The sequence below is a fragment of the Hylobates moloch genome, unplaced genomic scaffold, assembly GCF_009828535.3.
Source record: "Hylobates moloch isolate HMO894 unplaced genomic scaffold, HMol_V3 SCAFFOLD_3, whole genome shotgun sequence".
In the NCBI taxonomy this organism is placed as follows: Eukaryota; Metazoa; Chordata; class Mammalia; order Primates; family Hylobatidae; genus Hylobates; species Hylobates moloch.
The window spans coordinates 106650438-106670660 of record NW_026652278.1 but is presented as its reverse complement, the minus strand read 5'-3'; positions in this window follow the sequence as shown (position 1 = coordinate 106670660).

Sequence of the window (20223 nt, the reverse complement as noted above, 5' to 3'; positions counted from 1 at the left end):
AGGAACTGTGTTAGAGTTTGATACTAATTAATTTTTATTATAAGACAATATTTTTATTGCTTGAGTTATGTAGATTTCTCTACACCCTTTATGTTTTATCATTTCAGACTACCCATACACATTTGTTTCCTGCACATCTTCAGCTCTATTGTTGCTCTTTGGTCCCATTATTCCACATATCAGAAATTCTTCCCATTGAATCATGACTAAGTAGTTTGCAAAACATACACCACTTTCTTCAACAAACCTTCTCCTATTGCTTTAGCATATTTAAAGTTTGAGCATGAATCCTAGCTGTGCTGATTGTTGTCTGTGTGACTTTGGGCACATTGCTTAACCTCTCTGTACTTCAGTGTCCTTATATGTAAAATGGCATAATGCATACATTATGGGACTACTTTAAAGAATAAATAACATAATGGAAGGAATTTTATATTTAATAATATAAAGTGAACTCAATGGCTGTCTTCTTGAAAGGGGTCATTGTCTGGTCATTGTTATTGCTAATGTTACCTATTGTAATAACAATGTCTATTAAATAGAGAATTAAGCAATTGTAACAGTCTTGTTTGTTTAATGAAATTTAACCTATTCATATTATCAAACTAATATTAATGTGGGATTTGGGCTAGATTGAAGTACTAGCTAAAATGCTTATTGCTATGTGATATATTGGTGTTTTTTCAAATAGGATTATAACCATACACCTAGTAATATACAGTGACAACATTTGAAGTGATGTGAACACGTATGCAGTGATATAAACAGAATGATATTTCAGCATAAAGGGAAGGTGATAATTGCAAAGATGCCTCATTTTCCTGTTCATAAGTCATTAGCAGAGAGGAATGCTTTGTGTTTCTACAATAAAGCACAACATGTCTACATTACTTTTTTTTCCTGGCAAAATTCCACCAGACAAATCTGTTTGCTATTCCAAAATGATACGGATATCTTCTCAGAATTGATTTCAGAGAACAGAATTGAGCATATTCTCAAGTTTTACAGGATAATTTTCTCCAGTTTGTCATGACCAGATTTAAAGGATACTGTTATAAAAGTCTGCAGGGAAAAAATTTTTCTCTGAGAAATCTCAGTTTAAAATTACCTCATCCAAAAGAAATCCCACTGCCATATGTTTGCTTGGCCTAGATTTCATTCAGCAAGGTTTCCTCCTCATACATTCTTCAGGGAGAAACAAAATTAAGAGTAGTGTGGTTGCCAGCCATCAAATGCCTATGGCCTGTGTCAACTTTTAATCAGATCCTGTAGTAACTTTAACAGATTCTTGCTTTATAGCTTTAAAATCATAGAGACAGCAATGTGATTAGAATTTTTAAATGCTAAGAATTCTTAGTTCCTGCTTTTCTTTCTGTAAAAATACTGTCTTCTTTTTTTTCTTATGGAAATGCAAAGCTCCCTTCATATTCACAATCCAAGTTTGTTTATTTAAAATGTATGTGCTGTCTTCCTTCTTGTTTTAATGTCACCCTTGATGATTTGTTTGCTTCTGATACCTTTATGAGGATTAGTTATTGTTGTGAAAATTGAAGCTATTTAATAACATAATATATGTGGAACCATTATTCTTGACTCACAGTGCATATTCAATGTTGAATGAACATTAAAAAGAGAGGGCAGGGAGAGAATATAAAACTGAAGTATTGGGTGAATGAATTGATGCAGAGTTACCATCTCTACTTGAAACTAAAATGATAGTGCAGAAATTTTAAGGATAAAGATTTAAAAGTTGAGTTGCTACAGTTAAAATAATTGTTAGAAGTACAATTACCATAAAATACTTGGTAAAAAAAAACTTTAAAAACTTGTACACTGTCAGTATTAAAGATTATATTTATGAAAGCCTGTTACTATTATTGCTGGACTGAAGTTTACAAATAATACCTCATATTCCAGGCCATAAATATGGTGAAATTTTCACCATAGAATCATCGAGCAGAAAATTTCGGTTGACAATGACTATCTACCATCTCTACACGATGTCTGTTCAACTGTTAAGAGTCAGGATTCATCTGGCATTTGGTTTCCCTTTTATTATCAATAAGGCCACCAGCAACTTTATGGGAATGTTATTTTACATGCTCATAAAGACTTCCATCCTTTTCAAAAATGTCCTGCATCATGCCTCACCAGGATAATTTGCTCTTATAAAACTGAAATGTTGGTATTACTCTGGACTATGCTATAAACATTCTGAAGTTGCAGAAATAGCTCTCATGCATAGTTTGTGGAGTGCTTTAAGGAAGTGTCCTGCATTTTTTTGTCAAACCCTCCTGAATCCTTTGGTGTACAAGATACTTAATCTAATGGAGCCAGGTTCTATGTACACCACTCAACGCTCAGGTTTAAACACACAGTAAAATAATCTAGTATTTTGTTAACTAGGAGAACACAAAATATGATGTATGTTTTTATTTTTAAAGAACCCAGGGATCAAAATTTTCCTTTATATTGCATTAATAATTATTGCTAAAAACAACCTAAAAGACAAATGCAGAGGCATAATTTATTTAATTATCCATTAATATACTATACTATATTAATGCCAAAATATTCAATAATGTACCCAAAGATTCTCTTTGTCCTCTATTCTAAACATTCTTAGTTAAAAAGCATCTTTCCTGCTCTTTAATAAGGATTGAACATAGAGAAGCCAGTTATTGCCTGCTATTGTCAATGGAATTCTTTTTAATTGCATTTTGAAATTAACTACTAGTGAAAGGTGAAAATATATGCAGAGCCCTGGAGACAGACAAAAAAATAAAAACTGGAGGGAGACACCTAAAGAAATACAAACAGTATTTTGAAAATAAGTGAACTCCAGTGGATTATATAATATGAATAAAATATTACATAGTACGATATGAAACAAGTGGTTTATGACAAAATTGAGTGATACTCTGTAGAATTTAGACTACTGCAGAAAAGGGAATGTATTTTTTACAAAGAGTTTTTTTTCTTATACTTGCATTTATAAGACAACAAAAAGGTAACATTGCAAGCCCTGCTTAATGATTGAAGATGACCTCAGGGAGCTGTTGAGCTTGCTGTGAGCTCCAGGATAATAGACAATTGCTAGGGAAGAACCCTGTGAGAGGGTTATAGAGAAGAGAACACAGTAAGATGTGTGAAAGTGGTTAAATGACAACATGACTATCTGCAGCAAACTGCAACTCTCAAATGTCAAGTATTGAAAAATTAGATGTTCTCCAAAGGACATTGCAGAAGATGTACCCAAAAGCTTTAAGTTCAAATAAATTACTTAATAAGTGAATTATGAGAATCTCCATTTAGTCTAATAAGCCTTTTCTTGTCAACTCTAATATGTTATTTTACATTTAAAAACTCCTTTTTCTGTTATTTCATTAATTATGCTTTGTTCTTGGTTCAGTGTGTTTAACAAAACTGTTTGAGTTGTAATTTAGTGGGAAAAGAAACACAGCTAATTTAAAATAACTATTATATGCAGATTTGTTTTTCACCATTATTTCTGAAAAAATAAGTGTAGATGGCCATGAACAAAAGCTGCTTTTTAAGAATAATTATTTTGCATGTTAAAACCATTTGAAATCTGTTCTAAGCAATTTTGAAGTATATATTATTATTAGCTATAGTCACCATGCTATGTCATAGATCTCAAAAAACATATTTCTTCAACTGAAACTTTGTACCCTTAGAAAAACATTTTTATAGCACCCATTGCAAAATAAAAGCATTACTTGTTTATGAATTCTGTATAGAAAAATAGGGCTTGTCTTTTCTAGCTGTGTGACTCTGTGCAACTCAGTAAATCCAATTAATATCCATTTCTTATCAGTAAAATAGGGGTGGTCATATTTATTTTACCTGTTTTCACGAAGATTAAGGGTGAGAGCCTATGTAAAGTGCTCCACACATATTAAATTTGATAAGATTATGTCTCTTTGCCTGTCAACCCTGGGCAAGGTACTGTTGCATCGCCCCTAAAGAGTCTTTACTGACTCTGGAGTTTATATGAAGAGTTGTTATTATTATTATTATTATACTTTAAGTTCTAGGGTAGATGTGCACAACATGCAGATTTGTTACATAGGTACACATGGGCCATATTGGTTTGCTGCACCCATCAATTCATCATTTACATTAGGTATTTCTCCTAATGCTATCCTTTCTCCAGCCGCCCACACCCCAAAAGGCCCCGGTGTGTGATGTTCCCCGCTCTGTGTCCATGTGTTCTTGTTGTTCAACTCACCTATGAGTGGGAACCTGCAGTGTTTGGTTTTCTGTTACATGAAGAGTTTTTAAATGAGCAATTATAAAAAGAGGAGGGGAATTAATAAACTCTAAATGAGTGATTTCAGTGCTATTAAACACATATTCTTATTGAATATGGTTTAAAGTAATTTAAGATGAATGACTTTAAACTACATGAATTTGTTGAGTTGAAAGAACATGGAATCTGAGATTTTAAGCTTCTAAAAATTGGTCATTAATGTAAGTTTGAACTATAGTAATATTAATAACCATCTAATGGTTTGGTCATTTCCTCAGAAGTATTAAACATTTTTTAATCTAATTCACATTCATAAATCATCTGCTTCTATGAGTTTCTTTATGAAAACTGTGATTTTCTAAATTTATTGTAGATGAGATTGGATAAGGGGCATAATGATTGAAGAAACAAACTAACAGAGTGAGTTTAGAATCTAAATATTTCTCTTGCCTGCTTTCTTCTTTTCATGTGTTCCCTCTTTTTTTTATCAGAGACACTGATGTTATTAATAATTCCTCCAAGTCATAAAAGAGTAGAACAAAATAACACACACTGTGTGTGTGTGTGTGTGTGTGTGTGTGTGTTGTGATAAGTGGTAGGAGAAAATTAAAAGGGAGAGAAAATACAAAGACACAAAGAGTGTTTGTGGTGTGAGGGTTAAGGGAGTCCTCTCTGACAGGTGACACTCAAGAAGGAACCTGAATAAAATGACTAAATTACGTGTGTATCTGAAAGCAGGACATTTCAGCGAAAGGGAATAGTAAGGATCTGGGCAGAAATGTGGTTGGTGTGTTCACAGAAGGCAGTGTCATTTGAGCAGTGTGAGGGACAAAGTATTCATTGCTAAGGCTGCCATAACAAAGTACCACAAACTGGGTGGCTTAAACAACAGAAATTTGTTTTCTCACAATTCCTTAGGCTACAATCTTGAGTTCAATGTGTCAGCAGTGTTGGTTTCTTCGGGGGCCTCTCTTCTGGGCTTGTAGATGGCCATTTTCCTATGGTGCTTCCTCTGTATGTGTCTGGGTCCAAATCTCCTATTCTTATGAAAACACCAGTCAGATTGAATTAGGGCCCAGCCTCTTAACTGTCTTTAATTTAATTATACATTGAAATACTCTCCAAATATACAGTCACATTCTGAGGTACTGGGAGTTCAGACTTTGACATGTGAATTTTGACAGGCACAATTCAACCCATAACAGAGGGAAAGATGGTGAAAAAGAACAGTTGCTTATTTAATTTGTGGTTTTGTTTTATATGTGTGTGTGTTGGTTTTGCCTTCTGTTTTTGTTTTTGACTCTTTAGGGTAAGCCAAAGAGACAATGGAAGGAGAAGTGGGACAGTGAGTTTGGGGGACTGAGTTTGGGGTAGTATTGTGGCATGGAGTTGTGACATAAAGAGGAGCAGCAAAAGGGAGCAGTAACCTGAGAAAGCATGTGGCAAAAGGGAGGGCCCTTTTTAAGCTGAGAGATTGCATATCGTGCTTCTGTTCCCTTGGAGAAAAGAAAATAGATAATTGTAGGGGAAAGGTCTTTTTAACACAAAATAGAGATGGTATTCATGCATTCATGAAGAGGTTCAATTTAAACAGGAACATGGACAAGCAACTCCACTGTACCTTCATTCTTGGGCTTCGCCATCTGTTTAAATGCATCTCCATCTCCTACTTCCACAATTTTTTAAAAAGCAAGGGAGAATGGGAGGGTGGTTAAATGTTTAAGGCTTATGAATTGGACATTTTTAAAAATAGTTATCCCAATAATTCTTAGAAAAGAGCTATCTTTGGAAACTACCTGTTGGCAGGAGTAGAGGGGGAACTTTGAAAACCAGCTAGAATGGAAGATTTAGAGAAAAGGAGCAATTGCTGTGTCAAAGCTAAAGGAAAGGGCTTTGGAAAGAAAGACAAGAGCAGAAACGGACTGCACTGAGGGAGATGGGGGAGGGCAAAGGACCTTCAGTGGCAAGAGAGCCAGAAAGCAACTTTTGAAGAACAAAAAATGTGTAATACAAGTTTTTAAGTGGTTTCATTACTTCCTGTGGCCAAGATAGATTAACAGGAACCAGATTTACCCTCCTCCTGCCAGCAACAACTAAAGAACTGGACAATTTTTTTTTTTTTTGATAGAGTCTTGATCTGTTGCCCAGCCTGGAGTGCAGTGGCACGATCTCAGCACACTACAACCTCCACCTCCTGGGTTCAAGCGATTCTCCTGCCTCAGCCTCCTGAGTAGCTGGGACTACAGGCACCCGCCACCACGCCTGGCTAATTTTTTTTGTTTTTAGTAGAGATGGGATTTCACCGTGTTAGCCAGAATGGTCTCGATCTCCTCGTGATTCTCCCACCTTGGCCTCCCAAAGTGCTAGGATTACAGGCGTGAGCCAACGCGCCCAGCCCGACAAAATATTTTTACAAAAAAAAGGCAGTGCAGGACAGTGATTCCTAAAAAAGAAGTGACTGAAATCATTACTGTAATTACCCTAGCTATTACCTCCAGAGAGTGTGGCAGCCTAGGCAGGGGTGGTAGATCCCAAAGGTAACCCTAGGAGGAAGAGACAAAGTTGGAAGACCAGAAAAGCCAAGTCAACATTTAAAAGGCAGAGGACAGAAGAAGAGAGAGCTGCACAGAGAGAGAGCTCCAATGACTCTCTGATCAGCATATTTGCATAAGAAAACCACCCAAGGCCAGGCAAAGAAACACTAAAAGAAACAATCCCTAGACCTCAAACAGGTCTGGGAATGATTATATTCTCATATTCTCACTACAAATTATCCTTGATTTACAATGGGGTTATGTCTGATAAACCAATTGCAAGTCAGAAAATATTTTAAGTAGAAATGCATTTAATATACCTAACCTATCAAACATTATAGCTTAGCCTAGCCTACCTTACATGTGCTGGAAACACTTACATTGGCTTACAGTTGAGCAAATCATCTAACACAAAGCCTATTTTATAATGAAGTTTTGAATATTTTATGTAATTTATTGAGTACTGTACATTACATTGGAGTTGTGCCAGTTTCACACCATTGAAAAGCTGAACCATGGTAAGTCAGGGACTGTCTGTAGTCAGATTGGAAAAAACTTGTAATTCGCAGGGTGTCAGGTAGATCACCTAAATGGTGCAGTAAAATTAGCTTTAGACTAAATGTTGCTCCATGGCCCACCTTAAAGAAGAAAAGGAGGAGGAGGAAAACAAGCCTCAAAAAGATCAAACTGTTTTTATGTAACTTAGCTACATCCCAGATCAAAGCTCAAAACATCCAACAAGGTAAAATTCTCAGTGTCTGCCATCCAGCTGAAAATTACCAGCTATGCAAAGAATCAGTAAAATACAACACTTAATGAGGAAAAAAAAATCTGTCAATAGATGCACACTCAAAAATAACAGAGACAAAATACTTAGATGATAGATTAGGACATTAAAACAGTTTTTGAAGCTTTTCCATAGAGAAAAAGTAATGCCAGAATATACTGAGTAGAAATATGAGAAGATGTTTTTCTAAAAATACAAAAATCAAACTTATAAAGAAAGAAAGATAATATCTAAAAGAAAAATATGCTGCATTGAGTGAACTGCAGATCAGACCACAGAAGAAATAATTAGTGAACTTAAAAAAATAGCAATATGAACTATCCAAAATGAAAAACAGAGAGAAAAAAGGACTGAAGAAAAAATGCAAAGAGCCAGTAAGCTGCAGGATAACATCAAGTAGCCTAATTTACATGTAATTTAAGTCCCCAAAAGAAGGCAGGGAAGGTGGAGATAGAACAAAATATATATATATGAAGAGGCAATGGCCTAAAATTTTTGAAATTAAATAAAAGCAATAAATCCATAGATCTTGAGAAGCCCAATACATCTCAAGTACAAAATTTAAAGAAACTACCCCAAGGCACATCAAAATCAAATTGCTTATAAACATCTAAAATGAAATCTTAAAGGGCAGCCAGAGGGAAGAATATATATATTTGAGAATTACAGAGGAACAAATAACCAAAGATTTCATGTCAGAACAAGGCAAGCCAGGAAACAGTAGAGCAATATCTTTAAAGCACTGAAAGTTTTTTTTTTAAGGTAACTAGAATTCTTTACTTAGTGAAAATAATTTTCAAAAATGATGAAATAAAGACTTTCCCAGATATACAAAAGCTTAACAGTAGACCTTCACTGCAACATTTTATACATACATGTATGAGGCCTTCATGCAAAAAGAGGATGATAACAGATAAAAATCTGGATCTACAGAGAGGACTATAGACCACTAGAAATGGTAAAAGTGTGGGCAAATATAAAATACTTTTCATTTCTTTTTAGTCTTTTCTAAAATGGTAATCGAATACTCAGAGTAAAAATAATAACAATATATTTAGGGGTTCTTAACCACATGTAGATGTAACATAAATAGTATTATAAAAATGGCAACAAAGTCAAGTGTGACCTTCTGGTCTCCAGGTGACCTCATTCATTCTGAGTCTGCTGTGCTTTTCTATATGTCATATTTATCCCATCCTTTAGTCAAAAAATTACATAAAATGGAAAAAGCATGTCTTTATATAGAATATGTTTTATATATTCGACTTTATTGAAGACCTAGGGACAGGTGAGTAGGTTTTTCAATGTGTGGTCCAACAAGGTAGTCATAAATCCAAAATAATGTGTGTTCCTTTTCCTTATACAGTTTTACTGAGCTATTAACTGACATATAAAAACTGCATGTATGTAAAGTGTACATTTCATTTTGAGTTTGGGGAACTTGTTTATTCCTGAAAAACTGCTTCACAATCAAAATAAGGTACACATTGAGAGAATGAATCTAGTTATGTAGCAGTCACAAGGCTTCCATGTCCATTGATCTAGAAATATGCAGAAAGGCAAGGTAGAATTAAGGATATTTATAACAAATTTTCTCAGTGATATCAGTGATATGGTTTGGCTTTGTGTCCCCACCCAAATCTCATCTCGAATTATAATCTCCATGTGTTGAGGAAAGGACGTGGTGGGAGGTGATTGGATCATAGGGGCAATTCCCTCATGCTGTTCTCATGACAGTGAGTGAGTTTTCATGAGATCTAATAGTTTTATAAGGGGCTCTTCCCCCTACACACTCACTCTCTCTCCTGCTGTTTTGTGAAGAAGATGCCTTGCTTCCCCTTCCGCCATGATTGTAAGTTTCCTAAGGCCTCCTGAGCCATGCAGAACTGTGAGTGAATTATAAACTCCTTTTTATTTTATAAATTATGCAGTCTCAGGTGTTCTTTATAGCAGTGTAAAAACAGTCTAATACACTCAGATATTAAAAAAAAGTGTGGCCCCCAGCTGATCAATGGGTTATTTGAAATAGATTTCAGTTATTTCCTATTTTTCTTTTCAATAAGAAATTGTGTCACATTTTGTTATAGTTCCTGGAGTTCCACTTGCCAGACCGCCACACAATTGCTGAATAACATCTACATGCAACATGAGTTATAATACGGGAGAGAGACCCTGAGCTTAGGGAACTCAAGTTTTTTATTATGAACAATAAGCATGCCAGCCCTTTACTCCAAATGGAGATAATCTTTCTATCTCCCAAGGCTGTTCCTATACAAACATCCATGTAAAGATAATTCAGAATAGTCAGTCAGTGCCTCTGCTCACAAGATGCTAAAAAACATGAGGCAACCTTATTGTGTCCCAACAAAATCCACTCCTCACTTTTACATCATCTTAACTTCTGGTGAATTTTTTCATGAGTACACCATTTCATGATTCCATCAGCCACTTTGATTAATTTGACTCACAGAGCCTCAAACCAAATCCATTCCATTTGTCCCACGCAACATTTAATTAACACTACTATCACAGGATGAGAGCAACTAGCAGTACTGACCTCAACCAGGCCCCTAGAGTTCTGGACTCAAATAGCTTCACAGATACCACAAATGCTTAAGGTCTACCTTAGAAAGTGTTTTAGACTGCTAGGGCTGCCATAACAAAGTAACCACATATTAGGTTGGCTTCAACAACAGGAATATATTTTTCTCACAGCTCTGGAGGCTGAAAGTTGAAGGTCAAAGTGTCAGCAGGTTTTGTTTCTCCTGGGGCCTCACTCCTTTTCTCACAGATGGCTGTTTTCTTACTGTATCTTCACATAGTCTTTCCTCTATGCTCATGAAGCCTTTGTGTTTCTTCTTCTTCTTTTAAGGACACCAGTCATACAGGATCAGGACCACATGCTAATAGCATCATTTTAACTTAAGTTCAAGATCAAAGTGTCAAAATGGTTAGTTTCTTCTGAGAACCTTTCTCCTTAGCTTACAGATGGCTGTCTTCACCTGATCTTTCTTCTGTGTGTGTTTGTGTCCTGATCTCCTTGATTTATAAAGACCACAGTCATATTGCCTTAAGGTGCACCATAATGATCTTATTTAACTTAATCATCTCTTTAAAGACCTCATCTCCAAATACAGTTACATTCTGAGGTACTAGGGGTTAGGACTTCAACATATGGATTTTAGGGAAACATAATTCATCCCAAAAGAGAAAATGAGGTGGCTTTCTCTTTAACTTTCTGTATTGGCCTTTCCACTTGGTGATTGTAGAGTCCACAATGGCATGTAAGGATAATTCTATCATCTATAACAATCCTGGACAGTGAGAGGGGGCTAAACTGTATGCCTTCCTGGGCTTTAGCTAAAGTTAGGGACAAATTTCTCACAATGCTTTCCTAAATGAATGATTTGTATCACAGGGATAACTGCCAACAGGGGCCATGTAATTAATGACTCAGTGATACATCCAGGAAGCTCCCCAGAGTAAGCAACAGCAGCTTCATATTGGAAAGAACTCCACGTCATCTGATAACTACGTGATCTACTGATGGTCTTCCTTAAACTCTAGACAGTCTCAGATGACTGCCTCAGAGGAACAAGTAGCTGTGTTTTCAGGAGGGAAGCAAATGAATGCCTAGAATCTACACAAAATATTCAGTCCCAGAGACACATATGGTGACTCTAGAAAGAACAGGTTGTTTGCAATAATTGAGCCCTCAGTTGGGGTAGCACATGTTAATAATGCTTCCAAATTGTTCTCATATCCACATGATGGATCTTAGGGTTCCCAGTTCAGTTCAAAAACTGAGTTGAGTCCTTTAGTTTTGGAAACACCGAGTGAGGGAAGTAAGTCCAAGCAGTTGTCTTGCCTTATACCATAGCTGGGTGGGATTTGTGTGCTCCATAGAACGAGCAGCAGCTCCAGGAGTGGAGCTGATACAGACATCTGGAGGTGGTGACAGATGTTTTGCATGGAAGATGCAGGAGCTTGGGCCATCCTCTGTTATTTCCAATAAATTTCTTAGTAATATTAAGGGGAATGATTGTCAAATTGTAGTCAAACCTGTCTAGCAGAGGACAGAAGATTCACCAGTATGCTAAATTTAATTGCAACAGTTTGGAAAAGCCACCCAAGTCATTTCTCATTCATGAGAAAGGCTATAGGGCTGATTCCGAAAGAAAAAAGATGATTAATATCCTTCCCTTTCCGGTATTTTCTGTGGTCTGAGTAATTTCTTTCCCATGCCAAAGTCATTGTTTTCCCTTCACTGCCACAAAATTGATGTGTCTCATTCCAATAGCTATAACTTTACCTTTTTTAAAAAACATTTTTAAATCACACCTAGGCCTTTCATCTGTAAGAGTCTGGTACAAGAAAGGCAACAGCATTTTTTTAAATTTTTTAAATCAGTTTTATTCATACAAAAGTTTACAGTTATAAGTTTAGAACAAGTCACTGATAAAATACAGATTGGATTGTTTTCAGTATTATGCTTTGGGTATGCATTGTCACAATTCTTTTTCTTATTTTTAATTTAATTTTAGATTTGGAGGTACATGTGCAGATTTGCTTTATGAGTATATTGCATGATGCTGAAGTTTTGGCCTCTAGTAATCCCACCAGCCAAGTAGTGAACAAAACACCTGATAGGTAGTTTCTCAACCCTTATTTCCTTCTCCCCTTTCACCCTTTTAGAATGCCCAGTGTTTATTGTTTCCATCTCCGTCTCCATGAGAACCCAATGTCTAGCTCCCATTTATAAGTGAGAACATATGGTATTTGATTTTCTGTTTTTGCATTAACTCACCTAGGATAATGACCTCCAGCTGCATCCATGCTGTTAGAAAGGACAAGATTTCATTTATTTTTATGGCTGCATAGTATTCCATGGGGCATATGTACCATATTTTCTTTATCCAGTCCACTGTTGATGGACACCTGGGTTAATTCTATGTCTTTGCTGTTATAAATAGTGCTGTCATAAACATACAAGTGCAGATGTCTTTTTGGTAGGATGACTTATTTTCCTTTCAGTATATATCCAGTAATGGGATTGTTGGGTTCAATATAGTAATGGGGTTATTGGGCTGAATGGTAAATCTCCAAACTGCTTTTCACAGAGGCCAAAATAACTTGCATTCCCACGAACAATGTATAAACATTCCCTTTTCTCCACAACTTTGTCATCAGTTATTTTTTTACTTTTTAGTAACAGCCATTCTGACTACTGTGATGTGGTATCTCATTATGGTTTTCATTTGTCGCTCTGATGATTAATGATGTTGAGCATTTTTTCATTTATTTGTTGTCTACTTGTATATCTTCTTTTGAGAAGTGTCTATGTCCTTTGCCGACTTTTTAGAGGGGTTGTTTTTCCTTTTTGATTTTTTTTAAGTTCCCTATATATTCTGTAAATTAGTCATGTGTTGGATGCATATTTTGCTAATATTTTCTCTCATCCCATAGGTGGTCTGTTTATTCCATTGACAGTTTATTTTGCTATGCAGAAGCTCTTTAGTTAAATTAGGTCCTGTAAATTTTTTATTTGTTGCATTTGCTTTTGAGGTCTTAGTTATAAATTCTTTGCCTAGGCCAGTGTCTAGAAGAGTATTTCCTAGGTTTTCTTCTAGTATTTTTGTAGTTTGAGGTCTTACATTTAAGTCTTTAATTCATCTTGAGTTAATTGTTGTATATAGTGAGAGGTAGGGATCCAGTTTCATTCTTCTGCATATGGTTAGACAGTTTTCCCAGTACCATTTATTTTCCCATTGTTTATTCTTGTCAACTGTGTTGGTGATCAGATGGTTGTAGATGTGTGGCTTTATTTTATTTTATTTTGTTTTATTTTGAGATGGAGTTTCATTCTTCTCACCTAGGCTGGAGTGCAATGGCATGATCTTGGCTCATTGCAACCTCCACCTCCCAGGTTCAAGCAATTCTCCTACCTCAGCCTCCTGAGTAGCAGAGATTACAGGCACCCACCACCATGTCTGGATAATTTTTGTATTTTTAGTGGAGACAGGGTTTCACCATGTTGGCCAGTCTAGTCTCGAACTCCTGACCTCATGTGATCTTCCCGCCTCAGCCTCCAAAATTACTGGGATTACAGGTGTGAGCCACTGCGCCTGGCCAATGTGTGGCTTTATTTCAATGGTCTCTATTTGGTTTACTTTTGAACTAGGTACAGGAAAAGCATTGAATCTGTAGATTGCTTTGAGCAGCTTGGACATTTTAACAATATTGAATCATCCAATCCATAAGCATAGAATGCTTTTCCATTGGTTTGTGTCATCTATAATATTTTCAGCAATATGTTCTACTCCTCACTGTGGAAGTCTTTCACCTCCTGGGTTTAATGTACTAGGTATTTTATTTTTGCATGTGGTTACTGTAAGTGGTTTTGTGTTCTTGATTTGGTTCTCAGTTTGAACATTATTGTTGTATAGACATGCTACTGATTTTTGTCCATTGAGTTTGCTGAAACACTGCCAAATTCATTTATCAGGGCTGAGAGTCTTTTGGCAAAATCTTTAGGGTTTTATGGATAAAGAATCATATGGTCAGTGAAGTGAGATAATTTGATTTCCTCTTTTTGTATTTAGATGCCTTTTATTTGTATTGCCTTCCTGATTGCCCTGGCTTAGCTCTTTTATACTAAGTTGAATACTATTATATAATGAGATTGGAAAATCTTGTCTTTTTCCAGTACTTATGGAGAATGCTGCCAGCTTTTGCCCATTCAGTATGATGTTGGCTGTGGGTTTTTCATAGATCATTCTTATTACTTTTAGATTTGTTTCTTCAATGCCTAGTTTGTTGAAGGTTTTTATTATGAAAGGATTTTGGATTTGTCAAATGCTTTCTTGCATCTATTGAATGATTATATGGTTTTAGTTTTTAATTTGGTTTATGTGGTGAGTCACATTTACTGATTTGCATATGTTGAACCATCCTTGTATCCCAGAAATAAAGCTGGCTTGTGGTGATTTAACTTTTTGATATGTTACTGGATTAAGTTTGCTAGTATTTTGTTGAGGACATTTGCATCTATGTTCATCAGGGGATTGGCCAATAGTTTTCTTTTTTGTTGTGTCTCTGCCATATTTTGGTATCAGGATGATACTGGTTTCACAGAATGAGGTTGGGAGAAGTTTCTCCCCCTTTATCCTAGTTTCAGTAGGATTGTTTCCAGTTCTTCCTTGTACATCTGGTAGTATTTGGCTATTAATCCATACGGTCCAGGGCTATTTTGCCTGGTAGGTTACTTATTACCAATTCAATTTCATTAATAGTTATTAGTCTGTTCAGAATTTAATTTTCTTCTTGGTTCTATCTTAGGAAGTGGTGTTTCCAGGAATTTATCCATTTCCTCTAGAATTTCTAGTTTGTGTGCATAGACATGTTCATAGTAGTCTCTGAGGATCTTTTGTATTTCTATGTGATTGGTTGTGATGTCACATTTGTGATTTCTGATTGTGCTTATTTGGATCTCTTGTCTTTTTTTCTTTGTTAATACAGCCAGCGGTCTATCAATCTTGTTTATCCTTTCAAAAAACAACCAACTTTTTATTTTATTGAAACTTTGTATGATTCTATTGGTCTGAATTTCATTTAGTTCTGCTCAGACTTTAGTTATTTCTTTTCTTCTGCTAGCTTTGGGGTTGGTTTGCTCTTGTTTTCCTACATTCTTCAGATTTGAGGTTAGGTTGTTAATTTGAGATCTTTCTATCTTTTGATGTAGGCATTTTTAGCACTATAAGCTTTCCTCTTAACACTGCTTTTGCTGCATTCCAGGGATTTTGGTATGTTGTGTCTCTATTTTCATTTGATTCAAATAATTTTTATATTTCTGCCTTAATTTTGTTGTTTATCAAAAAGTCACTCAGAAACAACTTGTTTAGTTTCCATGTATTTGTGTGGCTGCAAGGGCTACTCTTGGTATTGATTTCTATTTTTATTCCCTGTGGTCTTACAAGATGGTTGTTATGATTTCAATATTTTAAAATTTATTAAGACTTGCTTTATGACTGAGCAGGTGGTAATCTTAAAGTATGTTCCATGTGCAGATAAGAATAATATGTATTCTGTGGTTGTTGGGTGGGATAGTCCGTAGATTTCTATTAGATCCAATTGGTCAAGTCTTGAATTTAAGTCCAGAATTTTTGTTAGTTTTCTGCCTCAATGATCTGTCTAATGCTGTCAATGAGGTTTTGAAGTTCCCCACTATTATTGTGTAACTGTCTAAATCTTTTCTTAGGTCTGGAAGTCATTGTTTTAGAAGTCTAGGCCCTCCAAATTTGGGTCTATATATACTTAGGATAATTAAGTCTTCTTGCTGAGTTGAACATCTTATCATTATGTAATGCCTTCTTGTGTTCTTTTTTACTGTTGTTAGTTTAAAGTCTATTTTATCTAATATAAGAAAAGTGGCCACTGCTCCTTTCTGTTTTCCATTTGTATGATAGATCTATCTCTATCCCTTTGCTTTGAGCCTGTGGGTGTCATTACATGTAAAATGGGTCTCTTGAGCACAAGAGAAGGATGGATCTTGTTTTTTTTATCCAATTTGCCAATCTATGTCATTTAAGTGGAGCATTTAGGTAATTCATGTTCAAGGTTAATAGTGATATGTGAGCTTCTGTTCTTGTGGTATTTTTTACTAGTTGCTTTGTAGTTTTTATTGTGTAGTTGTTTTATAGAGTCTGTAGGCTATGTTCTTATGTGTACTTTTGTGGTAACATATATTGTTCTTTCATTTCCATGTTTAGAACTCCCTTAAAAACCTCTTACAGGGCCTCATGGTAATGAATTCCCTCAGTGATTGCTTGACTAGGAAAGACTTTATTTTTCCTTCATTTATGAAGCTTAGTTTGAAGGAATAGAAAATTCCTGGTTGGAATTTCCTTTTTTAAGATTGCTAAAAATGGTACGCCAATCTCTTTTGACTTCTAAGAGTTGTACTGAGAAATCTGCTGTTAATCTGATGGGTTTCTCTTTATAGGTAATATGACCTTTTTCTCTAGCTGCCTTTAAGATATTTTCTTTCTCATTGACCTTTGATAGTCTGATGACTCTGTGCCTTGGGGATAGTAATTTTGTACAGCATCGCACAGGAGTTTTCTGGATTTCTTGTATCTACATGTCAACCTCTAGCAAGATTGGGGAAATTTTCATGAATTATATCCTCAAACATGTTTTCAATTTGCTTACTTTCCTCTTCTGTCTCAGGAATTCCAATAAGTTATAGATTTGGTCACTTTACATAATCCCATAGTCCTTTAAGGCTTTGTTCATAATTTTAAATTCTTCATTCTTTAGTTTTGCCTGACTGGGTTGATTTGAAGGATCTGTCTTCAAAGTCTGAAATTCTTTCTTCTGTTTGGTTTAGTATGTTATTAAAGCTTCCAATTGTATTTTGAAATTTCTGTAGTGAATTTTTCAATTCCCTAAGTTCTGTTTGGTTCTTTCTTAATATAGCTATGTTGTCTTTCAATTTTTGGATCATTTTTCTGCCTTCTTTGTGTTGGATTTCAATTTTCTCTTGGATCTCATTGAGTTTCTTTGCCATCCATATACTGAATTCTATACCAGTCATTTCATACATTTCATTCCAGTTAGGATGAATTACTTGGGAACTATCCTTTGGAGATGATGAAACAATCTGGCTTTTTGTGTTGCTGGAATTCTTGCACTGGTTCCTTCTCATCTGAGAGAGCTGAATTTTTTTTTATTTGATATTGTTTGTAAGGAGCTTCTTGATTTTTAATTTTTTTTTCCCTTGAGGGTATTACTGTGGTGTGTGCTGTGCATAATTTATTGGCTTCATTTCTGGGTGCTTTCATGGTGTCAAGGCTCTGTACATGTTCCTTGGTTGCAGATAGGTTTGTGCTGTGGTTTTCTCAGACATTGCATATGGTAGCAGTGTAACTTTGTATGGTGATGTAATTCAGGGTTCAGTCCAGTAGGTGGCCCTTAAGAGTAAGAAATAACATGTAGCAGCAGGAGAAGAGACAAAAGAGATGCATTAAAAAAAAACCCTCCCTCCATCAGGAGGTCAGGAGATCGAGACCATCTTGGCTAACACCGTGAAACCCCATCTCTACTAAAAATACAAAAATTTAACCGGACGTGGTGGTGGGCGCCTGTAGTCCCAGCTACTTGGGGAGGCTGAGGCAGGAGAATGGCGTGAACCCAGGAGGTAGAGCTTGGAGTGAGCCAAGATTGCCCCACTACACTCCAGGCTGGGCAACACAGCAAGACTCTGTCTCAAAAAAAAAAAGCCCTCCCCCAGTACACATTCACCTTTGGTGGGGGTGGAGCTGCTGCAGAAGCCTGAGAAGAGGTCACTTTCAGCTCATGCTTCTCAGTCCTGATGGGAAGATCTGCTGCCAAGTCCACAGTGGTGCACTGAGTAGAGATGACCACCTCTCCACATCCATTCCTAAGTTTTGATGATACCACCTTCAGCAGCTGGTGCCTCAAATAATATTTTTATAAAATTCACAGAGAGACATTAGGCTTCCTGCTTTGGCCGTCATGGGTCTCTATATAGAAGAACTCTACCAGCAGGTATACTCTACCCGCAGGTATACTCAACCAAGTGGTCATTATTTGTATGATCTAGGACCATGTCAATCCAAGAGCAAACTCCAGATGGCTGAGCCAGAACTGAATTTGAATACACTATACCCCCACTTTTGGCCAAGTTGTACCTGAAAGGTATGTAATCAGGCCAATCTAGGGTTGCAATTAGGGGAAAGAAAGATGCATCATACCCTGGAAACGTCAGGTTGAAATTCCAAATTTTCAAAATTCATTTATAGCACCCTCCTTTCCTTCATCTTTATTATTACCCAGTATATTTGTTTCCTAAGACTGCTATAACAAATGATCACACACCTGGTGGCTTAAAGCAGCAGAGATTTATTCTTTCCTTGATCTGATGGCCAGAAGTACAAAATCAAGGTGTAGGCAGGGACACGCTCTCTCTGAAGTTTTAAGGAAGAATCTTTCCTTGACTCTTCCAGTTTCTGGTGGCTCCTGGAATTCCCTGACTTTTGGCAACGTAACTCCAATTTCTGCCTTCATCTTCACATGGACTTCTGTGTGTCTCTCTATGTCCAAATCTCCCTGTGTTTTCTTTTTTATATATATATTTTTATTATACTTTAAGTTCTAGGGTACATGTGCACAACGTGCAAGTTTGTTACATATGTATACATGTGCCATGTTGGTGTGCTGCACCCATTAACTCATCATTTACATTAGGTATATCTCCTAATGCTATCCCTCCCACCACCCCCCACCCCACAACAGGCCCCAGAGTGTGATGTTCCCCTTCCTGTGTCCAAGTGTTCTCATTGTTCAATTCCCACCTATGAGTGAGAACATGCAGTGTTTGATTTTTTGTCCTTGCAATGGTTTGCTGAGAATGATGGTTTCCAGCTTCATCCATGTCCCTACAAAGGACATGAAATCATCCTTTTTTTATGGCTGCATAGTATTCCATGGTGTATATGTGCCACATTTTCTTAATCCAGTCTATCATTGTTGGACATTTGACTTGGTTCCAAGTCTTTACTATTGTGAATAGTGCCACAATAAACATACGTGTGCATGTATCTTTATAGCAGCGTGATTTATATTCCTTTAGGTATATACCCAGTAATGGGATGGCTGGGTCAAATGGTATTTCTAGTTCTAGATCCCTGAGGAATCGCCACACTGTCTTCCACAATGGTCCACTTCTTTTGAGAAGTGTCTGTTCATATCCTTCTCCCACTTTTTGATGGGGTTTTTTGTTTTTTTCTTGTGAATTTGTTTGAGCTCTTTGTAGATTCTGGATATTAGCCCTTTGTCAGATGCGTAGATTGCAAAAATTTTCTCCCATTCTGTAGGTGGCCTGTTCACTCTGATGGTAGTTTCTTTTGCTGTGCAGAAACTCTTTAGTTTAATTAGATCCCACTTGTCAATTTTGGCTTTTGTTGCCATTGCTTTTGGTGTTTTAGACATGAAGTCCTTGCCCACGCCTATGTCCTGAATGGTATTGCCTAGGCTTTCTTCTAGGGTTTTTATGGTTTTAGGTCTAACATGTAAGTCTTTAATCCATCTTGAATTAATTTTGTATAAGGTGTAAGGAAGAGATCCAGTTTCAGCTTTCTACATATGGCTAGCCAGTTTTCCCAGCACCATTTGTTAAATAGGGAATCCTTTCCCCATTTCTTGTTTTTGTCAGGTTTGTCAAAGATAAGATAGTTGTAGATATGCAGCATTATTTCTGAAGGCTCTGTTCTGTTCCATTGATCTATGTCTCTGTTGTGGTACCAGTACCATGCTGTTTTGGCTACTGTAGCCTTGTAGTACAGTTTGGAGTCAGGTAGTGTGATGCCTCCAGCTTTGTTCTTTTGGCTTAGGATTGACTTGGTGATGAGGGCTCTTTTTTGGTTCCATATGAACTTTAAAGTAGTTTTTTCCAATTCTGTGAAGAAAGTCATTGGTAGCTTGATGGGGATGGCATTGAATCTATAAATTACTTTGGTCAGTATGGCCATTTTCACGATATTGATTCTTCCTATCCATGAGCATGGAATGTTCTTCCATTTGTTTGTGTCCTCTTTTATTTTGTTGAG